The sequence below is a fragment of the Leucopleurus acutus genome (assembly GCF_964270905.1).
Source record: "Leucopleurus acutus genome assembly, chromosome: 2".
NCBI classification, from domain to species: domain Eukaryota; kingdom Metazoa; phylum Chordata; class Mammalia; order Artiodactyla; family Delphinidae; genus Leucopleurus; species Leucopleurus acutus.
In genome coordinates this window covers 157,395,343-157,420,185 of record NC_139143.1, presented here as the reverse complement: position 1 = coordinate 157,420,185, position 24,843 = coordinate 157,395,343, and the positions used below count along the sequence as shown (strand labels likewise).

Sequence of the window (24,843 nt, the reverse complement as noted above, 5' to 3'; positions counted from 1 at the left end):
AATCTGGGTATTAGTTACTAATATGAGTGGTATCTTTATAAGAAGAGGAAATTTGGACACAGACACGCAGAGGGAAGACCTCGTGAAGACACAAGGAGTAGACAGCCATCTATAGGCCAAGGACAGCAGTCTCAGAAGAAACTAACCCTGCCGACATCTTGATCTCGGACTTCTAGCCTCCAGAACTGTGAGAAAATAAATTTCTGTTTTATAACCCACTCGGTCTGTAGTATTTTGTTACATCAGCCCAAGCAAGCTAGTACAGTATCTTTTGCATCTGGAAGCAGGTCTCCTTTCTGTAATTATATCACTTTTAAAACAAACTATTTTTCAAACAAGAGTTTTTCTGTACCTGGATACCTGTAGGGAGGCCATAAAATTAGTAAAAATACCTATGTTTTAATTCAAGGTCTCCGCTCCATTAATGAAGCATACTGCCTTTGTTTCCAATTGCCCCTAATCCAGCCACAACACTGTCTGCTAAATATTTCACACTCACAGCCTTGGGTTCTACCTTTTTCTCTGTTCCCATCTACAAAGAAAACATTCCAAGGCCTATCCATTTTTCTAAATGTTTTAGGAGGGTTTAAATAATATTTTGTTTCCTGGGACTACCCTGGCCGTCCAGTGGTTGGGACTCCTTGCTTCCACAGCGGGAAGCCCGGGCTTGATCCCTGGTCTGGGAACTAAAACCCCGCAAGCCACGCAGCACAGACAGAAAAAGAAAAAAGAAAAAAAGTATTATGTTTCCTGGTAGTTTAGTCTCATTTGACATAGTGATGATCTATTGCTATTCTGTCCATCAGTAGATGCCTTCAAACAGAGCAAGCATCTGTCCTGTGTGGCCTAAAAAAGCCACTACACTTTTGTGAAAAATGTTGCAGTTATGGTACTCTGGGTCCACTACCTAGAACACAATGTCTCTGCAGGGGAACAGCATCTTTCCGACAACTGAGAAAAAGCTGTTTTCAAGGACTCCAGACATACTGGAGTTTCACAGATGTACTCTTTATTGGGCATGATTGGAAGTTTTCTCTTTTCCTTTCATGCATAAGAATAAGATAAACCTAGGCTAATGGGATTCCATATTCAAAATGTGTCGGGTGTCTTTTTTTTGCATTTAAATGAACGTGATTCATACGTATGAGATACCATAAGAGCATAAGGCACTTAACAAGCCTTGGGCAGTAGTGCTGCTAGAGACATGGTGAGCCGGGGAAACAAATCCAAATCAGAATAAATGTCTATTCCAATGGGGGTCAAATCGCTACTATGTTGTGATGTAATCAATCTGCCTCCAGGTACTTGGCTGCCCCACATGCAGGGGGCTAAGGGTTAGTGACTCTTGCTGGTAAATGGGGCCTCAGTAATGGCAATAAACATGTCAAAGTAAGGGGAAGTCCATGTCATTGAACCCATTTAATTTATGAATCCATTGAGCAAGTAGGGAGTGACTAGGGAGGGAGGCTGACTGACACCCACAGAACAGGTCATCTTGTTTACCAGGTTATGGGGAGTCTCCTCCATTCTGAAGAGGAATAAATACTCTCATAGTCTAGACCCATTTTAAGAGTGTCTTAAATCCATCTACATACCTCTTCTCCAATCTTCCTTGACATCAATTTTCTTATTTTGCTCCTTCCAAGTCCTTGACCATACAGTTAACAACTTGCCACTTTTTTACGTGTCCCTGTGAGGCCTTACCTCAAACCATCTTCCCTAACAAGGAAAGTGGACAAGAAGATGTGCTACTTAAGTTCTACCCACTAGAAGGATTCCCTTCTCTGCAGTCCATCAGGGACACTCCGAATGGAATACAGGACACAGTAGTATACTTCTGGCCACAGCCAGTGTCCTGTGCTGAGTATTCTGTAAAAAGGCTAAACGTTTTTTCTCTTGGCTCATTGATCATAGGAAACTCTCTGTGAGGTCATTGGCATTGGCCGAGGCAAGTGATGAGAGCAGACATACTAGGAATGTAAGCAGTCAGCTCATGCAACTTACATGTATATTCAGACTTAGGCCTGGCCTTATAAGACCACTTCCGCTTGATGGATGACGTGTCCTCTGTTTTATGGTTTGGGATCCGTTGGGGTTGTACAGTCACCAAGTATTTCATGGCTAAGTGTCTTTATACCCTCCTGGAGTCCAGGAGCAAGACAGGTGCTAGTTCGCAAAAGAGCCATTTGCTGAAGATAACATGCTTTCTAAATGTGCTCTATTTATTAGGGTAAAGTTAGCTTCACCCGGTGATTTCAAATGATAGTCCTTTTAGACTTAATGTACTTTTGTTTCTATCACATCAGAGTATCTCAAACCAAAGGCCACCAGCCCCCATCTTTACTTTGCTCTAACTAGTCAAATAGGAGATTACTTCATGCCTCCATTTTCTCCCCATCTGCCCCCGCTGATTAAAAAAATAAAAAAACAAGAAGAAGAAAAGGAAGGATGGAGTGTTAGAGAGCCCTTTGGGAAAATTTTCTATATTGGATCCTGGATCCCATAGAACTGCCATATAACTATTTATCCTTCTCATGGGAAGCATATGGGATTAACAGACTGTGACAATGGTCTTTTATTCTTCCATAATATTTTAACTTCTATCCGTTAAAAGGTTTTCAAGACCAAAGAAAGCAACTTAAAGAAAGTAATTTATGTTATAAAACTTTTATTTGATCTAACACTTGATCTTGCTCTTTTGAGTTCAATGACTTCACCTGGGGAGACATATGAGTGAGAGAATTCATACCTTTTTATTATGGAAAATTTCAAACATACATAAAGTAGAAAGAATGGTATAAGAAGCCTCCGAGCACCTATCATCCAGCTTCATCAATTATCAATATTCTATTCCTGTTATTTATGCTCTATCCTACCCACCACTACTTTTTTTTTCTTTTGCTGCAGTATGTTAAAACAATCCAAAACATATCATTTCACTTTGTAAATTCTTCAGTAAAAATCTCTAACATAAACAGACTAATTTTATAACCATAACATAACCACTATTTCATTATCACACCCAAAAAATTAATTATTAATTCCTTAATATCATCTAATAATCAGTCCATGTTCAGTTTTCCCCAATTGTCTCAAAATGCCTTGTTATAGTTGCTTTATTTAAATCAGGAGCTAAACAAGAGCTACATATTGCATTTGGTTGGTAGGTCTTGTCTCTTTCTCTCTCTCTCTCTCTCTCTCTCTCTCTCTCTCTCTCTTTTAAGTTAAATACAGTCTTTTCTATTGAAGCAATTTATGTTTTTTCTAGTTCCCAAAATAGACATCAGGTTTCTAAACAGAAGGAAAAAGACTTAGCCAAAGAGCCACGTATTAGCTATTCAGACTGGTCTAAGAAAACTAATAAATTGAGTAAATGAACTTGAATAGATTAAGAGTGCACATTCAGAACAGAATTGTACCTTTTGGTCAGAAATATATGAACCAAAGCCAAAAGTCTACTAAGATTAAGGTCATTTAAAAAATATATATATAACACAAGGTATTTTTTCCTTCATTTTGCATTCATCTTGATATCATATAAAGTGCATTGCCAAGCTAAAATATGAGCTTCCTAACTTTAAAATAATGGCATAGAAATTTCCCCTTGCTTTAGGGTCTTCCTTATACCTATTAACGGCATTTTGCTTTTGCCCTCACATTCTTAGTGTAAGAGATTACTGCAATAATCATAGGACTCTAAGGCAAAAGCTTGGGTACAAAGCATGACAACTGTGAGGGTGATGGTTGTAGTGAGGAATTGTTGCTTTTCTCTTTTGTAGTTAAGTTTGTTTTTTAACTGTGTGTATATTTTATGATATCAAAACTATAAAACAAGGTCCATTGAGAGAGATACATCCCTATCCTTTTCCTTATAGGTAATCATTTTTATTTATTAGGTTTTGGTTTATGCACTTTAAAATTTTGAAAATAGAAAAATATATATATACATACATATATATACTTTTTTCCATTCTTACACAGAAAGTATAATACTATACATACTCTTCTGCATGTTGCTTTCTTCACTTTTATCCTGGAGATCACTCTTTAGCAATATATAGAGATATTCTTCTTTTTACATTTGACTAATATTCCAGTGCATGTATGTGCCATTGTTTATTCACCTGTCCTGTACAGATAGACATGTGGGCTGTTTACAGTCTTTTATTATTACAAAATGTGCTGCAATAAATAGCCTTGAGTATTCATCACTTCAAGTTTTTACCATTTAATCTTAGCTACATATACCAAGAAGGTAGGTTGCTCGGGCAAAGAATAAATGCACACATAGTTTTGCTAGCTCTTGTCAAATCCCCCTCCATGGTTGTACCATTTTTCACCCCCATCAGCAATACATGAAAGTACCTATCTCTCCACAGTCTCACCAACTCAGTGTGTTGTCAAGTTTGAGATTTTTGCAAATCTGATAAATAAGTAATGGTATCTCATTTTAGTTTTAATATGCATTTTTCTTATTATACAAGTAGTATATCAAAGTTAAGCAGCTTTTCATATACTTAAGAGCTATTTGCATTTTTTTCCTATAACTTTCTCATTTACTACTGGGTTAGACTAGGATTTGAATTTCTTTTCAATATTTAGAAAAATTTTATATATTAGGGATATTGAGCTTTTATGATATTAGTTACAATTTTGTCTTGGTTTTTATTTAACTTTTACATTGCTCATGGTATTTCAGGCATGCAATTTTTAAATTTTTAAAAATTTTAGGTAGCTAAATTTACCCATCTTTCCTTTATTAAATCCAGATATGGTATCATAGTTAGGAAAGTCCTCTTCATTCCCAAGTTGTAAAAAACTTGTTTTCTTCTAGTATTTGTATGACTATATTTTTACATTAGATATGTGACCCACTTGGAATTTATCCAAGTGCAAGTGCAAGGTGTGAGGAATGGATCCAATTTTATCTTTTTTTTTTTTTTTTTTTGGTTGTGCCAGGTCTTAGTTGTGGCAGGTGGGCTCCTTAGTTGTGGCATGCAAAATCATAGTTGTAGTATGCATGTGGGACCAAGTTCCCTGACCAGGGATCGAACCTATGCCCCCTGCATTGGGAGCGCAGAGTCTTAACCACTGCACTAGCAGGGAAGTCCCAGGATCCAATTTTATCTTTATCCACTTGGCTATCAGTTGTTCCAACACCATTTGTTTATCAAACATTAAATTTCCATATGCCTTTGGAGTCTATCTTTGAATTTTATATCCTGTTCGATTAGCCACATGTCTGTTTATGCACCAATACCATAATGTTTTAATAAGAGAGTTGTTTTTAATTGAAGTATAGTTGATTTACAATGTTGTGTTAGTTTCTGGTGTACAGCAAAGTGATTCAGATATATCTGAATGGTTTATTACAGGATTTTGAATATAGTTCCCTGTGCTATACAGTGGGACCTTGTTATTTACCTATTTTATATATAGTAGTTTGTATCTGCTAATCCTAAACTCCTAATTTAACCCTCCCCCACCTCCTTTCCCCTTTGGTAACCCTAAGTTTGTTTTCTATGTCTGTGAGTCTGTTTCTGTTTCATAAATATGTTCATTTGTGTCATATTTTAGATTCCACATGTAAGTGATATCATACAGTATTTGTCTTTCTCTTTCTGACTTACTTCACTTAGTATGATCATCTCTAGATCCATCCAGGTTGCTGCAAATGGCATTATTTCATTCAATAGGAGAGTTTTTATAACTGTTTCAATGTGAGGTAAGGCTAGTCCACCATTTCGCTACTTTTTTTTTTTTTTTCCGGTACGCGGGCCTCTCATTGTTGTGGTCTCTCTTGTTGCGGAGCACAGGCTCCGGACGCGCAGGCTCAGCAGCCATGGCTCACGGGCCTAGCCGCTCCACGGCATGTGGGATCTCCCCGGACCGGGACACGAACCCGTGTCCCCTGCATCAGCAGGCGGACTCTCAACCACTGTGCCACCAGGGAAGCTCCTCTCTACTTTTTAAGGAGATTTCTGGCTAGTCTTGTATTTATTTTCCAAAATAACCTTATAATCAACTTGTCTGGCTCCAGAAAAAAATAATAATAACCTGAGGATATTTTTACTGGGATCACATTAAGTTTACAAACTTTTAACTTGGCAAGTATTGATATCTTTCTGATATTGATTCTTCTGATCAATAACATGGTATGTTTTCCCATTTGTTCAAACCTACTTTTTGTCCTGTAAGAATGTTTTATAGTGTTCCTCATGTAAGTTTTACACAATTCTAAATTTGTGCCTGCATTTTGTTTTGTTTTGCTTTTGCTATTGTAAATGGAATCAGGGCTCTCCTCTTCCTTTATTTCTTCCAAGTAGTTATGATACCATGCACCTCAGATTGGGACTCGAACCCACGTGCTAGGACTCGAAACCAGCCAAAACCCATGGTCTTCCAGCTGAGATCACACACCTTGTTTCAGGACTTAATGAAGCTCAGGTTCTTGATGTCTCATTGCAGAAATAATTCAGTGAGAGACAAAGTGATAGGTAAGAACTTATCTTACCCATTTATTAGGACTTATTCAGAGAGAACACACTCCACAGACAGAGTGTGGGCCATCTCAGAAGGCAAGAGCAGCCCCAGGGTATGGGGTGGTCAGTTTTTATAGGGGTGGGTAATTTCATATGTTAATCATGGGAGGAGTATTCCAGCTATTTCAGGAAGGGGCAGGGATTTCCAGGAATTGGGCCACCGCCCACTTTTTGATCCTTATGGTCTGCCTTGGAACTGTCCTGGCACCTGTGGGTGTGTCATTTAGCTTGCTGATGTGTTACAGTGATGTGTTATACTGAGGCTCAAGGTCTAGAGGAAGTCGACTTGTCTGCCATCTTGGACCCATTTGGTTCTAATCAGTCATGTCCTCGGGCTATGTCATTCTTTCAAAGGTTGTGCCCTGCCCCCTTCCCTCCTGTTTCAGTTACAAAGCTCTTTATTTCTGTATGTTAATTTTATATCCTGCTACTTGACAAAATACATTTCCTCTTCATAGGAGGTTTTCCATTTATTATAAGTTTCCTAGAACTATATTATTTGCACATGGATGTAACTTTATGTCTTCTTTTTCAATTCTTATGACTCTAATTGTTTTCTCTTGTATTTAAAAAAGTGGACATCTTTGTCTTCTTTCTGATTTTTGCAATGAGTTCCAACACTAATTATCTGTTACCAGCCGCGTGTCCTACAATTCAATTCAATTCTGACACCAACTACCTGCAGTTAGTGAAGATCCCACAGGTTAAGAGTCCCACAAGGCTGCCTCCACATCAGGTCCTGGGTGTCCCCAAGCCACCCACACTTCTGCCTGGCTGGATACAAATTTGGGGCTTCTCACAACATCCTCAGGTGGGAAATTCACTAGAACCACCCTCAGAACTCAGGAAAGTGCTATATTTACAATTACCATTTTATTACAAAGGGTACTAATGAACAGCCAGATGAAGAGATACTATCCCCTAAGCCTATTAAGGTGTTCACCAGCTGGGGACGCTCCCTTAGCCTCCTGGCCCAGGGTTTTTAAACCATTGGCTTGGTTGGTGACTGAACTCAATCTCCAGTCCCTATCCCCTTCCCCAAGGTTGAGGGTGGGGCTGAGTCCCTATGCTCTAATCACTGGTTTGGTTCCTCTTGGCCCCAGCCCCCATCCTGAAGCTACCAAACCCCTCCCCCCATGAATCATCACCATGAAACTCCTTATTAGCATAACCTTGAATTTATAAGGTATTAAATATATCAACTCAAGAGTTGATTTTATAAACTCAAGTATCAAGGGGCTTGTGATAACTAACAAGACACTTTCATCACTCAGGAAGTTCCAAGGGTTTTTGAAGGTCTGTGCCAGGAATCTGGGAGAAAAAAAAAAATTTTTTTTTTTTAATTATATCACCAGCAAGAAAGCCTCTAGTGTTTGCCCACTAATTAATTAAGATGCTGAATTTGGGGTCAAGCTATGTAAGGGAAGTATCCCTCAATTTCTTTTTATTGAGTCTTTAATATGAATGGGCTTTAAATTTTGTCAAATGCCTTTTCAGCATCTATGGAGATTATCAGATCATTTTCTCCTTAGGTGTATAAATTTGATACATTATGTGAACAGATATCCTAGTGTTAAATGATCTTTATATTCCTGAAATAAACCCCACTTGGTTATATATATTTATTTAATGTGCTATTAAGGTATGTTTACTAATATTTTACCTTTTTTATTCATTTACTTGATTATACTTGCTCCACAAAAGGAAATTAGAAGTGTTTCTTCATCTTCTATGCTCTAGAATTGTTTAAGTAACATTCAGGTTTTTTCTTTAAAGATTTAGTGTAAATCACCCTTGAAGCCATTTGGGCCTGATGCATTTTTTGTTGGGTTTCTGTTTTACAAATTTGTATTTCTACAGAATTCTGTCTGTTTAGATTTTATATCTCTATGAGGGTCAATTTTGATAAATTATAATTTTCTAGAAAATTATCTATTTCATCAAGTTTTCATATTTATTTGCATAAAATTGTACAAATTAACAGGCTCTGTTTTGATGGCCATGTCTGGCTTGTCATTTAGTTTGTATGTTTATACTTTATTTAAAAAATTAAGTTAGGGCTTCCCTGGTGGCGCAGTGGTTGAGAGTCCGCCTGCCAATTCAGGGGATGCGGGTTCGTGCCCCGGTCCGGGAAGATCCCACATGCCGCGGAGCTGCTGGGCCCGTGAACAATGGCCGCTGGGCCTACGCGTCCGGAGCCTGTGCTCTGCAACGGGAGAGGCTACAACAGTGAGAGGCCCCCGTACCGCAAAAAAAAAAAAAAAAAAAAAAATTAAGTTATTTAATAGTTTGTGCACATTGTTAGTGTTTTCAAATAAGTCTTTTGATTTCTGTATTACTTTTATTCTGTCTCTATTTTTTTAATTCATTAATTTTTAACTCATCAATTCCTTCCTTATGCTTTCCTTTGGTTTTCTTTGATTTTTTTCTATCTTTGTGACATCAGTGTTTCATTTATTTACTTTCATATTCATTGATATAAGTATTTAGTGTATGAATTTTCCTCTGATAACTTTTGTTGCTGTAGGTCATTTATTCAGATGTAATATTTTTACTATTAGCAAGAGTTCTGAATTTTTTATTTTTCCTTCATTGCAGGAATTATTTAAAAGTATGTACATTAAAATTTTTTCCAAGTGGCAGAAACTTTATTATTATCACTAATATTTAGCATTGTAATCAGAGAGTGCTGTCTATTATTTGCATTTAAAATTTTTTTACATTATTTTATTTTATTTATTTTATTATTTTTTAATTGAAGTACAGTTGATTTACAGTATTATATTAGTTTCAGGTGTATGGCATAGTGATTCAGTATTTTTATAGACTATACTCCATTAAAAGGTATTACAAGATAATGGCTATAATTTCCTGTACTGTATAATATATCCTTGTTGCTTATCTATTTTTTTTTTTTTTTTTGCGGTACACGGGCCTCTCACTATTGTGGCCTCTCCCGTTGTGGACGCGCAGGCCCACCAGCCATGGCTCACGGGCCCAGCCACTCCGCGGCGTGTGGGATCTTCCTGGACCGGGGCATGAACCCGTGTCCCCTGCATCGACAGGCAGAGTCTCAACCACTGCGCCACCAGGGAAGCCCCTTACCTACTTTATACATAGTAGTTTGTATCTCTTAATCTCATACCCCTATCTTGCCCCTCCTCCTTCCTCTCCCCACAGTGGTAGCCACTGGTAGTTTGTTTTCTATATCCATGAGTCTGTTTCTGTTGCTGTATACATTCGTTTTATTTTTTTTTAGATTCCACATATCATACAGTATTTATCTTTCTGTGTCTGTCTTATTCCATTAAACATAATATTCTCTAGGTCCATCCATGTTGCTGCAAATGGCAGAATTTCGTTCTTTTTTATGGCTGAGTAATAGTCCATTGTACATATATACCACATCTTCTTTATCCATTTGTCTGTTGATGGGTACTGGGTTGCTTCCATATCTTGGCTATTGTAAATAGTGCTGCTATGAACATTGGGGTGCATGTATATTTTCGAATTAGTGTTTTTGTTTTTTCCAGATATATACCCAAGAGTGGAATTGCTGTATCATACACTAGCTCTATTTTCAGTTTTTTGAGGAACCTCCATACTGTTTTCCATAGTGGCTGCACCAATTTACATTCCCACTAACAGTACACAAGTGTTCTTTTTTCTCCACATCCTCTCTGATATTTATTATTTGTAGACTTTTTGATGACAGGTATGAGGTGATATCTCACAGTGGTTTTGATTTTCATTTCTCTAATAATGATTGATGTTTATTGCTAGTTTTCTTTGTGTCCTAAGATATCCATTTTTAGGAACATTCCATGTGCACTTCAAAAGGAAGTGTATTCTCTAATATTGATATTCAGAGTTTGACATATATTTGTAAGAGTTACCATACCGATTATGTTCTTTAGGTCAGTGCTACTCAAAGTAGCCAGTCTACTATATCACTAAGCACAAAATAGTTCAACTGATTTTTTTTTTTTTTTTGGTAGCAAGACTTTCCAGATGAAGGAAGTGGTTCATCGATTTATATTTTGGAGCAAGCTTCTTATCTCACGGCATCTGGTAACCACAGTTCATGAACTTGCACCCGTCTGTAACCACATTTTCAGTAGCACAGGATTAGGTTTCCTAAATCCTTATTCATATTTCATCCACTTGTTTTGTCTTGGAATGAAAGTAATGTATCAAACTTTTCTCTTGTTAATGTGTTTCTATTTTGTCTGCATCTGCTGTAGTTTTTACTTTGTGGAAGCTGACTGCTGTGTTATTGAGTATATATCTCCATTGTTAAAACCATTAACATTTTAAAAAGTCCTCCTTTTTCTTTTTAAAGCTTTTTGGTCAGAATTCTACCTTGACAGATACCAACATCATGACCCTTGCTGTTTTTGTGTTTTTTACATCTTACTTGGTATATATTTATCCATTCTTTTATTTTTTTAAGACTTTTTTAAAAATAAATTTATTTATTTGATTGATTTATTTTTGGCTGCGTTGGGTCTTCGATACCGCACATGGGCTTTCTCTAGTTGCGATGAGCGGGGGCTACTCTTCGTTGCTGTGCACGGGCTACTCGTTGCGGTGGCTTCTCTTGGTTGAGAGCACAGGCTCTAGGCGCGTGGGCCTCAGTAGTTGTGGCACGCGGGCTTCAGTAGTTGTGGCTCGTGGGCTCTAGAGTGCAGGCTCAGTGGCTGTGGCGCACGGGCTTAATTGCTCCGCAGCATGTGAGATCCTCCCAGACCAGGGCTGGAAACCGTGTCCCCTGCATAGGCAGGCGGATTCTTAACCACTGCGCCACCAGGGAAACCCCCATTCTTTTATTTTTACGCTTTCTAATCTCTTTCTTTTAGTTGTGTTTATAGGTAACATAGGGTTAGACTTTGCTTTGTCTGACAATTTGAAAATCTTTTCATTTAATATGTGAGTAAGCCTCATTTATATTATTGATAAAAACCATTTTTTTCAATTATAAAATATTTCACCATATCGTCATCTCTCTCTCTCTTTCTCTGTCTCTCTATCTCTCCTCTTTTAAAAAATATTTCTCTTGATTTGGAGAGGAGACAAGATGGCAGAGTAGAAGGACCCTGAGCTCACCTTCTCTCACAAGCACACCAAAATCACAACTAACTGCAGAACAACCATTGATAAAAAAAAGACTGGAACCTACCAAAAAAAAAAGCCATTATACACCCAAAGACATGAAGAAGACGCCCAACAAGATGGTAGGAGGGATGCACTCACCATATACTCAAATCCCATACTTCCTGGGTGGGCAGCCTACAAACTGGAGAATAATTATATTGCAGAAGTTCTCCCACAGGAGTGAGAGTTCTGAGCCCTTAGGCTCCCCAGCCTGGGGGTCTGGCATTGGGAGGATGACCCCCCCAGAGCATTTGTCTTTGAAGGCCAGAGGGGCTTGAGTACAGGAGCTCCACAGGACTGGGGGAAACAGAGACTCCGCTTTTGGAGGTGCACACAAGATGTCGCACACACTGAGACCCAGGGCGAAAGCAGTGACTTCTGACCTGGGCCAGACCTATCTGCTGGTCTTGGGGGGTGTGTCCTGGGGAGGCAGAGGATGGCTATTGCTCTCCCTGGGGTCATAAAAGCTGGTGGCAGAAATATCAGGGAGTGTTCATCTACTTGAACTCTTGTTGGAGGCAGACATCTTGCTTGGGTCATTAGCACCAAGACCTGGCCCCACCCAACAGCCTGTAGGCTCCAGTGCCTCAGACCAAACAACCAACAGGGTGGGAACACAACCCCACCCATCAGCAGACAGGCTGCCTAAAGACTTCCTGAGCCCACAGCCCCCTCTAGACATATCCCTTGGCATGGCCCTGCCCACCAGAGGACCAAGACCCAGCTCCACCCACCAGTGGGCAGACACTGACCCCTCCCACAAGGGAGCCTGCACAAGTCTCTAGACCACCTCACCCACCAGAGGGCAGACACCAGAAGCGAGAAAACTATGATCCTGCAGCCTGTGCAACTCAGTCTGCAAATGCAGGTCAGAACCTATCCTGGGGCCAGCTGGTCCCTGGCCCTTGCGTGACAAGCAGAGACACATAGGACATTCCCTACAGAGGGCCACTTCTCCAAGGTTGTGAAACATAACTAACCTTCCACATACATAAAAATACAAATAGAAATTTAGATGAAATGAGATGGCAGAGAAATATGTTCCAGACAAAGGAACAAGATAAAACCCCAGGACAGCTAAGTGACATGGGGATAGGAAATCTACCCAAGAAAGAGTTCAGGGGTAGTGACTGTAAAAATAATCAAAGGACATGGGAAAAGAATAGAGGCACAGAGTTAGAAGTTACAAGAAGTTTTTAACAAGAGTTAGAAAATGTAAAGAACAACCAAACAGAGTTGAAGAATACAATAACTGAAATGAAAAATACACTAGAAGGAATCAATACAGAATAAATGAAGCAGAAGAACAGATAAGTGAGCTGGAAGACAGAGTGGTGGAAATCACTGCCATGGAACAGAACAAAAACCAAACAAACAAAAAGAATGAAAAGAAATGAGGACAGGGCTTCCCTCGTGGTGCAGTGGTTAAGAATCCGCCTGCTAATGCAGGGGACACGGGTTCAAGCCCTAGTTGGGGAAGATCCCACATGCCACAGAGCAAATAAGTCCATGTGCCACAACTACTGAGCCTGTGCTCTAGAGCCCATGAGCCACAATTACTGAAGCCCACACACCACAACTACTGAAGCCCATGCACCTAGAGCCCATGATCTTCAACAAGAGAAGCAACCGCAATGAGAAGCCCGTGCACCACAATGAAGAATAGCCCCTGCTTGCTGCAACTAGAGAAAACCCACATGCAGCAACGAAGGCCCAACACAGCCAAAAATAAAATAAATAAAATAAGTAAATTTATAAAAAAAAAAAAAAAAGAAAAGAAAAGAAGTGAGGACAGGGACTTCCCCAGCAGTCCAGTTGTGAAGACTCCTCCTTCCAATGCAGGGGGTGAGGGTTCGATCCCTGGTCAGGGAACTAAGATCCCACATGCCATGTACTATGGCCAAAAATTTAAAAAGGGAAAAAAAAAAAAGAAATGAGGACAGTTTAAGACTTCTGGGACAATGTCAAACGCACCAACATTCGCATTATATCAGTCCCAGAAGGAGAAGAGAGAGAGAAAGTGCCTGAGAAAATATTTGAAGAGATGATAGCTGAAAACTTCCTTAACATGGGAAAGGAAACAGTCACTCAAGTCCAGGAAGTGCAGAGAGTGCCATAAAGGATTAATCCAAGGAGGAACACACTGAGACCGATAGTAATCAAACTGACCAAAATTAAAGATAAAGAGAAAATATTAAAAGCAACAAGTAACATATAAGGGACTCCCCATAAGGTTATCAGCTGATTTTTCAGCAGAAACTCTGCAGGCCAGAAGGGAGTGGCATGATATGTTTAAAGTGACAAAAGGCAAAAACTTACAACCAAGAATACTCTACCCATCAAAGCTTTCAGTTTTTAAATTAATTAATTAATTAATTAATTTGGTTGTGCCAGGTCTTAGTTGTGGCTCACAGGCTTCTTAGTTGTGGCACGTGGGCTCCTTAGTTGTGACATGTGAACTCTTAGTTGTGGCATGTGAACTTTTAGTTGTGGCATGCGAACTCTTAGTTGTGGCATGTGAGATCTAGTTCCCTGACCAGGGATCAAACCCGGACCCCCTGCATTGGGAGAACAGAGTCTTAACCACTGTGCCACCAGAGAAGTCCCTCATTCAAATTTTGACAGGTCTCAGGACTGTTCGGACAATTTAAAAATCTTTCCTTCAAGCAGAGGACAGGAACAGTATGAGTAATATCTGGATAGTACTTGGCAATGGCTTTGATAGGGAAAGAAGAAAATAACCTCTTTTGATCAGTTTCTGTCTTTGTGTAAGATTTCAATTTCCATTCTATTGTGTAATATAAAATCAAAGCATGTCCTCTTGTTTATGGCAGGGGGCATTCTCAGACTCTGGAATGGGGTCTGCTGTATGAAGTCATTACTCCCTTTTTCTAATCCTCTCTTTCATTTTTACACAAAACAATTTTGAGTGATAGCAACGGTCCCTGCCTTGTTCCTGACTTTAATGGCAGTGCATTTAATGTTTAGCCATTTAATATGATGTTTGCTCTTTGTTTCTCAGAAAAAGAAAATAAACAACTCTTTATCATAGTTAGGAAATATCTTTTGTCTCTTGTTTTACTTAGTGTTTTTTACCAGAAACTGTTCTTGAATATTCTTAGCTGCTGTATAATTGTACAGTTTTCGACTTGATTTTATCAATGTGATTAATTAGGTTGATGGATTTCCTAATTTTGAACTATCTGTAAGGGCATGAGATAAATTCTATTTTTAGGTTTCCTCTTAGGTGGTTAATAGTTTTTCTTGCTATTGTGAATGGAATCTTATTTTCTATTACATTTTCTAATTGGTTATTGCTGGTATATAGGAAAGCTATTGATTTTTTTTTAGGTTGCTCTTGTATGTGGTCACCTTGCTGAATTCTCTTATTAATTCTAACAGTTTATCAATTGATTTTCTTAGGTTTTTATATATAAGCAATAGTGTCATTTGCAAATAATCACAATTTGCCTCTCCTTTTCTAATGTTTATACCTCACAGTGTTTTCCTTCTCATTTTGAATTAGAGAAAATAAGTGATACCATTTTAATAGTAGTGGTGATAAAGGTCATTCTTGTCTTGTTTCTGACTTCAATTGGAATGTGTCTATTGCTTCACCATTAAGTATGGCATTTGCTGTAGGCTTTTATCATTGTTTTATTAAAAACAAACAATGTGGGACTTCCCTGGTGGCGCAGTGGTTAAGAATCCGCCTGCCAATGCAGGGGATGCGGGTTTGAGCCCTGGTCTGGGAAGAGCCCATATGCCGCGGAGCAACTAAGCCCGTGCACCACAACTACTGAGCCAGCGCGCCTAGTGTTCCACAACAAGAGAAGCCACCGCGATGAGAAGCCCGTGCACCACAACGAAGAGTAGCCCTCGCTCGCCACAACTAGAGAAAGCCTGCGCAACAATGAAGACCCAATGCAGCCATAAATCAATCAATCAATAAATAAATTAAAAAAAAAACCCAAAACACCAAACAGTGTATCAAATTAAGGCTGTTCTTTTCCTAGATGCTAGGACATTTTTTTCTTTTATATCATTAATGGGCATTGAATTTATCAAGACATTCATTTAAAAGTTTTTATTCATTAATATAATAGGTTAAATTGATATATAATCTAATGCTGAACCATTCTTCTTTCTTTCTTTCATGAATGACAACTTTTTACACTGAAAGGCTGCTGAAAAACAATTACTAGTCCTATTTAAAAAAATCCAACATCTTAATTGAAAAGTATGGTGACTGTATTTACTCATTAACTACTACTGAAGGTTTCTAAAATGACTTGAAAACATCATGTGTGTGTTTAATTTCAGTACAATGGATTCAAGATCAAGTATACCTGTTACATGTATTACGGCTGGATTACAAATGTTCATCGTCCTCAACATCATCATCGTCAGCACCTTCACATTTTCTTTTAATGTGTTTGATGATTCATGGGCAGTATTTTGTGATGGCACCGTGTTAGTGTTAATAAGAATGTTTTGGGACCCTATTAATGATGGATTAATCCGACATTCTGAACTGCTGCTGTTGCAGAAACTGATGCTTTTACAGCTAGGACTATGAAGTGAGCATCTGTACTATAAACCTTTGCTCTGTGAGGGACATTGGAGTCCCTTCCTTAGTTGAAACGGACATGATTTTGGGGGTTGGTGTGCCTGGAGTGGGAGTTCTTGGTCTGCTACTAACTGAACCAACACTTAACTGTGGAACCGTTACTCTTCCTGCAGAGCAGATGCCTTTTTTTGGTAAAGATTTAAGTTTATAGTTTGGACTGTCAAGCAATATCTATCAAGTGGCAATTTAGGGGCTGAATATGGCTTGACCAATGGCAAAAGAGTTTGATTTCTTTGCCTTCAACGTCTAATAAAAAATCTCTTGGGGAGGAGAGGTAAAAGATTGGTTAGTGCAACACTGCATCGCCAATCGCACATCATCTGCATCAACAGTAGCTTTCTTAGCGTGGCTTGAATAAATTTTCACATCATCTAAAATTGTGGTCACAAATTGAAAGGCGAACTCCAACATCTGATTTATAACTCTTGGCTCATGGTCTGTAATCTCCATGTCCTTCAGGATTTGTGTCATCATCTGTGCATCTTTTGGCATGCTCTTGGGGGAAGGCATCTTGCCAGAATCCGTGATATCTAGTGATCAGACTCCTTGAGCTAAATCACCCACATGAACGTAGTTCAGTCCTGGTTTTGATGCAAGTCCTTTGCCTAGTGTGGTTTTTCCAATCCCTGGTTTACCTTGCCTGCTCCGCCCTCCAGCTCCACCCTGCCATACACCCTGACTGGTGAACAGTATGTTGGGCCTTTTCTTATTTTCTTAAATAGATTATATAAGGTGAAAAGTACGTATCCTCCAAATGTGTTTCTCTCTTTATTAGGCTCTGATATTGTGCTACTTTCATGAGCTGAGAAAAATTTCAACTTCTTATATGCTCTGAAGTCAACTTATTTAAATGAGGAATAATCTGTTCCTTGAAGTTCAACTAGAACCACCTATTTATAACTCTCAGCCTGTTACTTTTTAACATTGTAGCTCAATGACGATATTTTTATTTTTTCTATGGTTATTGCTCCATTTGGTTTTCTAATTCTTTTTGGAACAATTTTGGCTACTTTTTTTTTTTTTTTTTTTTACTGGAAAACATAACTCAGAACGATGAGCTTTAACTGATAAAGAAATTGGTATCAGAACAGGCATGAATTTGGTATTTATTTTTGGGCAGTGAAAATCCAGCTAATATCGAAGGTAGCCTTTGGCCTGCTGCCCATAGATTATCTTCTGCAATCAAAGTATCACCTGAATGAAAGATGCGTTGAAGGCAAAGTGCTGGGGAACCAAGTGGTCTCTGCCACAGAACAGTATGGAGGGCAGATGGGATCCGTGAACTGCTGTAAAGAGGGGTTTCTTTCTGGACAGAATGACGAAAAAGAATGTGAAGCTTAATACTCTAAAAGTTTGGCTCAAGACAAGTCCCCAGACCATTGGCTTTCTATGTCTATGATAAAAATACTTTATCTTTTGCAGTCGCGGGGCTGATAGTAACTGAAAATCAAATCCCAAGTGTTATATTGAGAATTACTGTAGTGCAATATCAGTAAAATTCACAGCCTTGGGACTTCCCTGGTGGTCCAGTGGTTAAGACTCAGTGCTCCCAATGCAGGGGGCCTGGGTTCGATCCCTGGTCAGGGAAGTAGATCCTGCATGCCGCAACGAAAGACCCTGAAGGCTGCAATGAAGATCCCGAACGTGGGAATGAAGATCCAGTGTGCCACAGCTGAGACCCGGCAGCCAAATAAATAGATAAATATGAAAACAAAACAAAAAGCTCATAGCCTTGCCAGGTCTCATATTTGAAAGTCAGAGCATTGACCAGAAAAGAAAGCAGTCAGAGGACTCAGAGCATCCGAAGTCCTACCCCCTTGAGCCTCCCTGGCCAGCAGAAGTGGCTCCTCAAGGCTAATGGGTGACTTCTGACAACCCTTGTCAGCAGGAGGACATAGTGACATAGTTCTGTGACAGCCTTCTGTTGATCCCTTGTGGCAAATCAAGGTAAACAAGGTAAACGCCATGAAAATACATATGAGTGATGTTTCTGGAGAGCCAGTGTACTCGGGAGCGTCACAATGTCCGTCCCACGTACAAGTTGCTTTGCCTTACAACCTCCTACGATATGAAAGAGACAGAATGCCATATTCTACTGATTCACATTTAAGAAAATAATTTATTAAGGTAAAATTCCCATAACATAAAATTAATCATTTTAAAATGAACAATTCAGTGGCATTTAGTACATTCACAATTCCAACATTCTAACATCTCTGAAATGGAATTCATCTTACCATCAATGGTATGTTATGGCTTAACTGATAGTGTTTTATAAAATTCTTCACAGTGGAATATAAATAAAGGTGCACCTTTCAGTTGATGGTGTCTTAGAGTAGTTGAATTGGGTACTTGGTGGTTTTCTTGGATTTTTGAGGGAGCATACATCATATCTGGGTGTCTTGCAACCCACTCATTTACTGAGTGACCTGAAAGACTGTCAACTTTGAGAGGAATCCAGAGCAAAGGAAATTGTCCAGGTGGTCTAGGCTGCAATGTAAGTAGATAGGCCACTTGGTCTCCATGACCCACCAGATCCCAATCATGTTTCAGGCATCTTGCTGAGGGAGTCTGTAACGAGCCCAGGAGCAGCAGTGCAGAAGAAAGCCATGCCCTGTCTGATGAGTAACTGATCTCCTTTGAGAAACAGCTTTATCTTACTACTGGTTCCTGCCAGAAACTGAATGCTTGTCCATGGGACAACCAGGACAAGTGACCTTGCAAACTGAACTGCCCAATATAACCTGCAAACTATTTGATCCACTCTAAAGTCTGTAGTGTCCAAAAGCACTCAGCATCAGGTTAGAAAGGATACAAATGAGACCAGGCTTAAGCATGTTTTCCTTTACCACCCATCGCTCAATGAATACTTATTGGTCTCAACAGGCAGAGACTGTTTGAATGGATAAAGAAAAGCAAAACCCAAATATCTGCTGTATATGAGAGATGTACTCTAAAAGATGAAAGAAAACGGAAGGAAAAAGACATACCATGCAAACAGTAAGCTTGTGAAGGCTGGAGTGGCTATAATATCAGATAAAGTATACTTCAAGACCAAAACTATTACTAGAGATAAAGATAGATATTTCATAATGATAAAATGATCAATTCACCAGGAAGAAATAATAATTAAAAATGTGTAATAACAGAGCTTCAAAATATGTGGGGCAAAAGTTGACAGAATTAAAAGAAGAAATACACAATTCCACAATCATAGCTGGAGATGAAAAAAAAAATCTTCAGCAATAGACTAAGAGACATAAAAAATCAATAAAGACATAGATCATGTGAACAATACCATCAATCATCTTGTCCTAACTGAAATTTATAAAACTCTGTACCAGGACTGCAGGATAAACATTCTTTTCAAATACACACGATATGTTCACCAATGGACCACATGCTGGACCATAAAACAAACCTCAATACATTTGAAAGGATTGACTAGAAAAATGGTACAGATGAACTGGTTTGCAAGGCAGAAATAGAGACACAGATGCAGAGAACAAACGTATGGACACCAAGGGGGGAGAGTGGGGTTGGGGAGTGGTGGTGGGACGAATTGGGAGATTGGGATTGACATATATACACTAATATGTATAAAATAGATAACTAATAAGAACCTGCTGTATAAAAAAATTAAATTAAATTAAAAAAAGAATTTGAAAGGATTGAAATCATATAGAATATGTTCTATGACCACAATAAAATTAAATTCGATATCAATAATCATGATACCTAGAAAACTCCCAAATATTTGAAAATTAAGCAACATAGTTCTAAACAATCCACGGATCAAAGAAGCAATCGCAAGGGAAATTAGAATGATAATGAAAATGTAAAATGATTAGTAGGATGCAGCTAAAGCAGTCATTAGGGTGAGAATTATAGCTCTAAGTATTTGTAATTGAAAATAAGAAAGGTCTAAATACCCCTTACATTTTATCGTGGAATGCTGACTTGCATCCCCAACTTTATGGTCCAGCGGATTAGATAATTCTCAGTTCACATTGGGTGGTTTCACAGCGTCTCGTGGACAAATGTTCAGTTTCTACCAGGGTCGCTGTAAGCCAAAGACTGCTTTTCAAGTAGTAGCCAGTGGTTTGCAGGTGGGATCAGAGCCTTACTTCAGAATCCTAGGTGCCCATGCTGTAATTCTCCAATTGGGGTTGCCAGAAGGTATATGTAAGTTTTTTGTCACAAAATACTTCCAAAACCATTGGATCTATTGGATAATCAGGCCCGAATGGTAACAGCTCGCATTGCAACCCGGATCTACCTTTTGGAGAATCCCCTCTGGAGCCAGATTCCTCTCTAAACTTACAGATTACTGGTAAGTAAGTCAGAGCAGCAGGCCCAAAAATAGTACACGTCGCCTCCAAACCCAAAGAGGGCCACCAAGCTTTTAACTCTTTCTTTGAGGTGAGTGGTATAAGCTGTGGCATCTTGTTTCTTACTTTAATTTTTATTTATTTATTTAGTTTAGGAAAGCTAAAGAACTGACTTGCAAAGAAGTTTGTAAGATACTCCAAGATTTTGGAAGGACTGGCTCAAAGAAAAATACAACATGTATATAAAAGAAGAAAAAAAGTTGTCTTAGTTTGAGCTGCTCTAACAAATACTATATAGCCTGAGTGACTTAAACAGTAGAAACTTATTTCTCAGAGTTCTGGCTGCTGGAAAGACTGAACTAAAAAAAAAAAAAAGCCAAATGGCATAAAATAGACCACAGGTGAGGGGAGCGAGGGTGAGGGAAGGGGCCAGGAGTCCACTCAGGAAAGCTGGTAATTGTCGACGTGGAACTGGCAGGGGAAGGAGAAGGGAGATGCCTGCAAGAGCACGAATTCCAAAAAAGCTGAAATGGTGCGGGGAGAGAACTCCCACAAACCCTGGAATACATGGGCGGTGAGTTTGACAACAGCAATCTTTTCCTTTGCGGAGGATGGAGGTGGAGTCTCCACTCAGCCGCAAACTCTGGAGACTCAGCGCTGGGGCTGGGGACGGGGGCGGGGCTTCCGAGAGCACCAAGGGAGGCGCTCCCCTCCGGAAGGCACCTGGCACTGTCCGGGGACTGCTCCCTGTTGGTGCCACACGTGTCTTCCAGCCATTCCCAGAGGAGGTCTTCATCTTTCTTTGGCCCCCAGAACTGGCTGGGGACCACACAGGCCTTGTCGATGCCACCGTCCTCCAGCTCCTTGCCCTCGACTTTGCCAATCTCGCGCGCCCCACTGGCTTTCCCCCCAGGGGCGCAGGATGCTTTGGAGAGGTTGTCATCTTGATCAGGCCTCATTGGCAGCTCCAGTTCCCATCTACCTGTTTTTCTTTTTATTGAGGTACAACTTTCACACGATCAAGTGCACAGTTCTTAATGTACCAGCTGAAGGCAGTGATCACTTTTCCTTCTGGACTGCTGAGGCCTCTATGGCACAGGGCCTGGCATGTAGTGGCATATCTAAGTGGCTTACAGTAAGTACTAAACAATTATTTGTTGAATGAACTAATGAACAAAATCGAATCAATGTACATTCCCACCAACAGTAGGCTGGTGCCTATGTCGTCCATATCCTTGTCAAAAATAGGTATCACAGTTATGTTCAAGTTTTACCTATCTGACAGGCATAAAATGATTTCTCATTATAGCTTTCAATTTTTCAGCTCTTTCAGTCCCAGGGAGGTGGAATGCTTATCTGTATGGTTACTGGCTGTTGCACTTCTTCTGTGACTTTCCTAATCATGTTCTTTGTGCATTTCAAAAAGTGGGAAATTTGTCCTATTAGTTGGAAAATGTTCTTCATAATTAACCTGAGCAAGACCAGGTCAGACTGAGCGGTTCTGGATCTTGATCACACCACACACAGACCACCTTCCCTTTCCCACAGTTTCTAAGGAGCCCCTGCAAATAGGGCACATGCTGGGAGAGACCAGAGGATGAGGAGACCCAGTGCCACGCTTAAGGAGTGAATTGTCTTGGTAGGAGAGGGGAGGAGGGGAGAAGGGGAAAGGAAGGAGAGAGCCAGGCCAGGCACTCAGGAGCTCCAGTCCACTCTTTCTGGGCGCAGCTGTGAACAGAGAGGCTGAGGAGGGAGGGGCTTCTGCGACTCTTTTTTATTCTGCATCCTACTGCCACAGCCAACCAGCCCCCAGTTCCAGCTGACTCTACCGCTGCCTCTCACCAGGTTCTCCTGCCTCCAGCTTCATCCTCCCCACTGGCAAGCCACCAGTTATCTTTCTAAAAGATGAATCTGACTCTTTTCAGCCTTCTTCCTAACTCTCCTCCCCATGCCACCTCCACACACCCTTCAATGGCTTCACATTGCTCTCAGGATTGAATAAAAACTCTGTTAAAGTCAACTTTGCAGCCCCAGAGCACCCCAGCCTGAAGTCCCTCTCCCAGGCCCCTCAATAGGACACTGCAATGCAAGAGTCTCTTTAGAAGCGATGCTGGGTTCCTGAAGAGGGTCAGCTGGGTGGGCACCGCAGAATAAGCTCCTCTCGGGGCTGGCAGGGAGACCCGTTGTCACCTGCAGTCTGGTAGAGAAAGTGTAGCAGTGGCTCCCCAGAAGGGTCAAGAGAGAGGCATCCCTCTCTCGTCCTCTTTTCCCCAACCCCTGGACTCAGTTTCCCGAAGGAATGAGCAGCTCTGGAGCTGTCATTCTGGGGGATTTCTTAATGGCAGCAGCTAAGGTGGCACTCCAGGATGGCGACAGAACCAGGCCATGGCCAAGACAGAATGACAAATGATTAACCTTAGGGTAAACCCCTTATCATGGCCCCCAGTGCCTACCTCTGATCTTAAGTCTTCCTATTCTCCCCCTCCTCACCCAACAGCCACCACACTGGCCTTTTTTCTTTATGTCCTTTCAACACATAGTTCCTTCCATTTTAGAGACTTTGCACGTGTTATTCCTCATGTCTGAAACTCTCCTTCCCCAGGTATTCTGTGGCTATTTCCATCACTTAAACCTCAGCTCTGATTTCAGCTCCCTGGAGAAAACTTCCCTGAGGTTCCACATAGTCCCCCATCCTATTACCCTATTTTATTTTTTTCACAGCACTTGTGACCATCAAACTTACACTATCTATTTTATTGTTCATATGCTAGTTACAAGCCCCACTGGGAAATATTTGTATCTCATTGACCCACTGCATCCCCAGAGCCTAGAATAATGCCTTACACATACACACATTTATGTACCATGATCCTTGCCCTCACAGAAATGATTCTATCAAGAGAAACATATCTTAAACAAATAATTATGCAACACAGTAACTACAGGCAGAGTCAAGGGTTTTGAGGCAGAGGTGCAGGACCCTCTCCCACTTCTCGCTCCAAGGATCATTCCCTTACCCTGTGGGCAATTTCTGCTGCAAGACCCTGGCTTCCCCTGGAAACTGTTTAGAGCTCAGAGGATTCACCCAGGAATCAGGCCTCAGGAACAGTGCAAGGTTTGTACCTCTAGGCCCAGTTCTTCAAACTTTCAGGGTCTAGCTAGGCTTGTGGGCTGCAGCAGCTATGTCCCCATATGCCCCCAAGCCAGAATAAGTTACAACATTGATAGCTCCCTTGTGTGGGCTGTCTGCTTCTCCAGGCCCCGCTTGGATTTTTGACATGCCCCTGGCTTGGGGCCTGGTCTCCTTAATACCTTACAAGCTCCACTCCATCCCCCATGCTCAATGCCCAGTGTCCTCCATGTCTACAGGCTAGTTTGCAGAGGCTGCAGTTGGGAGCTGCTTCTCCTGTCCCTTCTGTGCTTCCTCAGGACCTCCTGTTCTAGAAGTTTCTCTGTCTCCAGGGAGATCAGCAAGTTTCTTCCTTTGAGGGATACTTCTTCCAGCTGCTACCTGTTTGGGGCTGTGTTCTTGGACTTCTTTGGAACCCACACTAGTGCAGTTAGCTCCCAGACTAGTGAATTTCCAGGAAGCTGGGCTCCAGGAAAGCCCCATGAGGCCCCGACCCACACCCCCCCTCATCAGAGGAGGTGCAAGTGAGGGTCCAGACCTCACTCCATCTTGGCAGCCACCCTGGGAAACTCTGCCTTGTCCAGTTGATCTCTTCATCTCGAACGCGTAGCAGTATCTGGTACGTACTTAGCACTTAATGAACAGGGGCAATTAATACCACTAATTTATGTAATGAAAAAAGGCACCGTGCAAATGTTTTACATGGATTATTGGCACTCCACTTACGCAGGTACCATGACAATTTCCATTTTAAAGTGAAGAAACGAGTTCAGAGAAATTAAGCGACTTCCAAGGTCACAAGGCTGTGCACTCTCTCTTCATTGCGCGACGGAGCAACGCAGAGGGAAAATGCCAGAAAGCAGGCAGCCCAGGAAACGCGCGGGCTCCTGGGAGGCAAGGAGTGCAGCAGTCCCTGCGCGGTCAGTAGTTTTCACACTGGGTTACCAGCCGGCTCGGTTTCCGCTAAGCACAGACCGGAAGTGTTCCTGACGGCCACATTTCTAACGCGCACGACCGGAAGTTTCTGTTTGCGGCTTTGCGGGGATAGGGGAGTCG

General features: G+C 40.7%; 1 pseudogene across 1 annotated transcript; it reads right to left on the bottom strand.

Annotated features, from left to right (window-relative positions):
• Positions 1-16,068: 16,068 nt before the first annotated feature.
• On the bottom strand, positions 16,069-16,842 carry LOC309974790 (transcription initiation factor TFIID subunit 9-like; annotated as a pseudogene). Its single transcript has one exon. The product of its transcript is annotated as a transcription initiation factor TFIID subunit 9-like (transcript).
• Between the last annotated feature and the right edge of the window lie 8,001 nt (positions 16,843-24,843).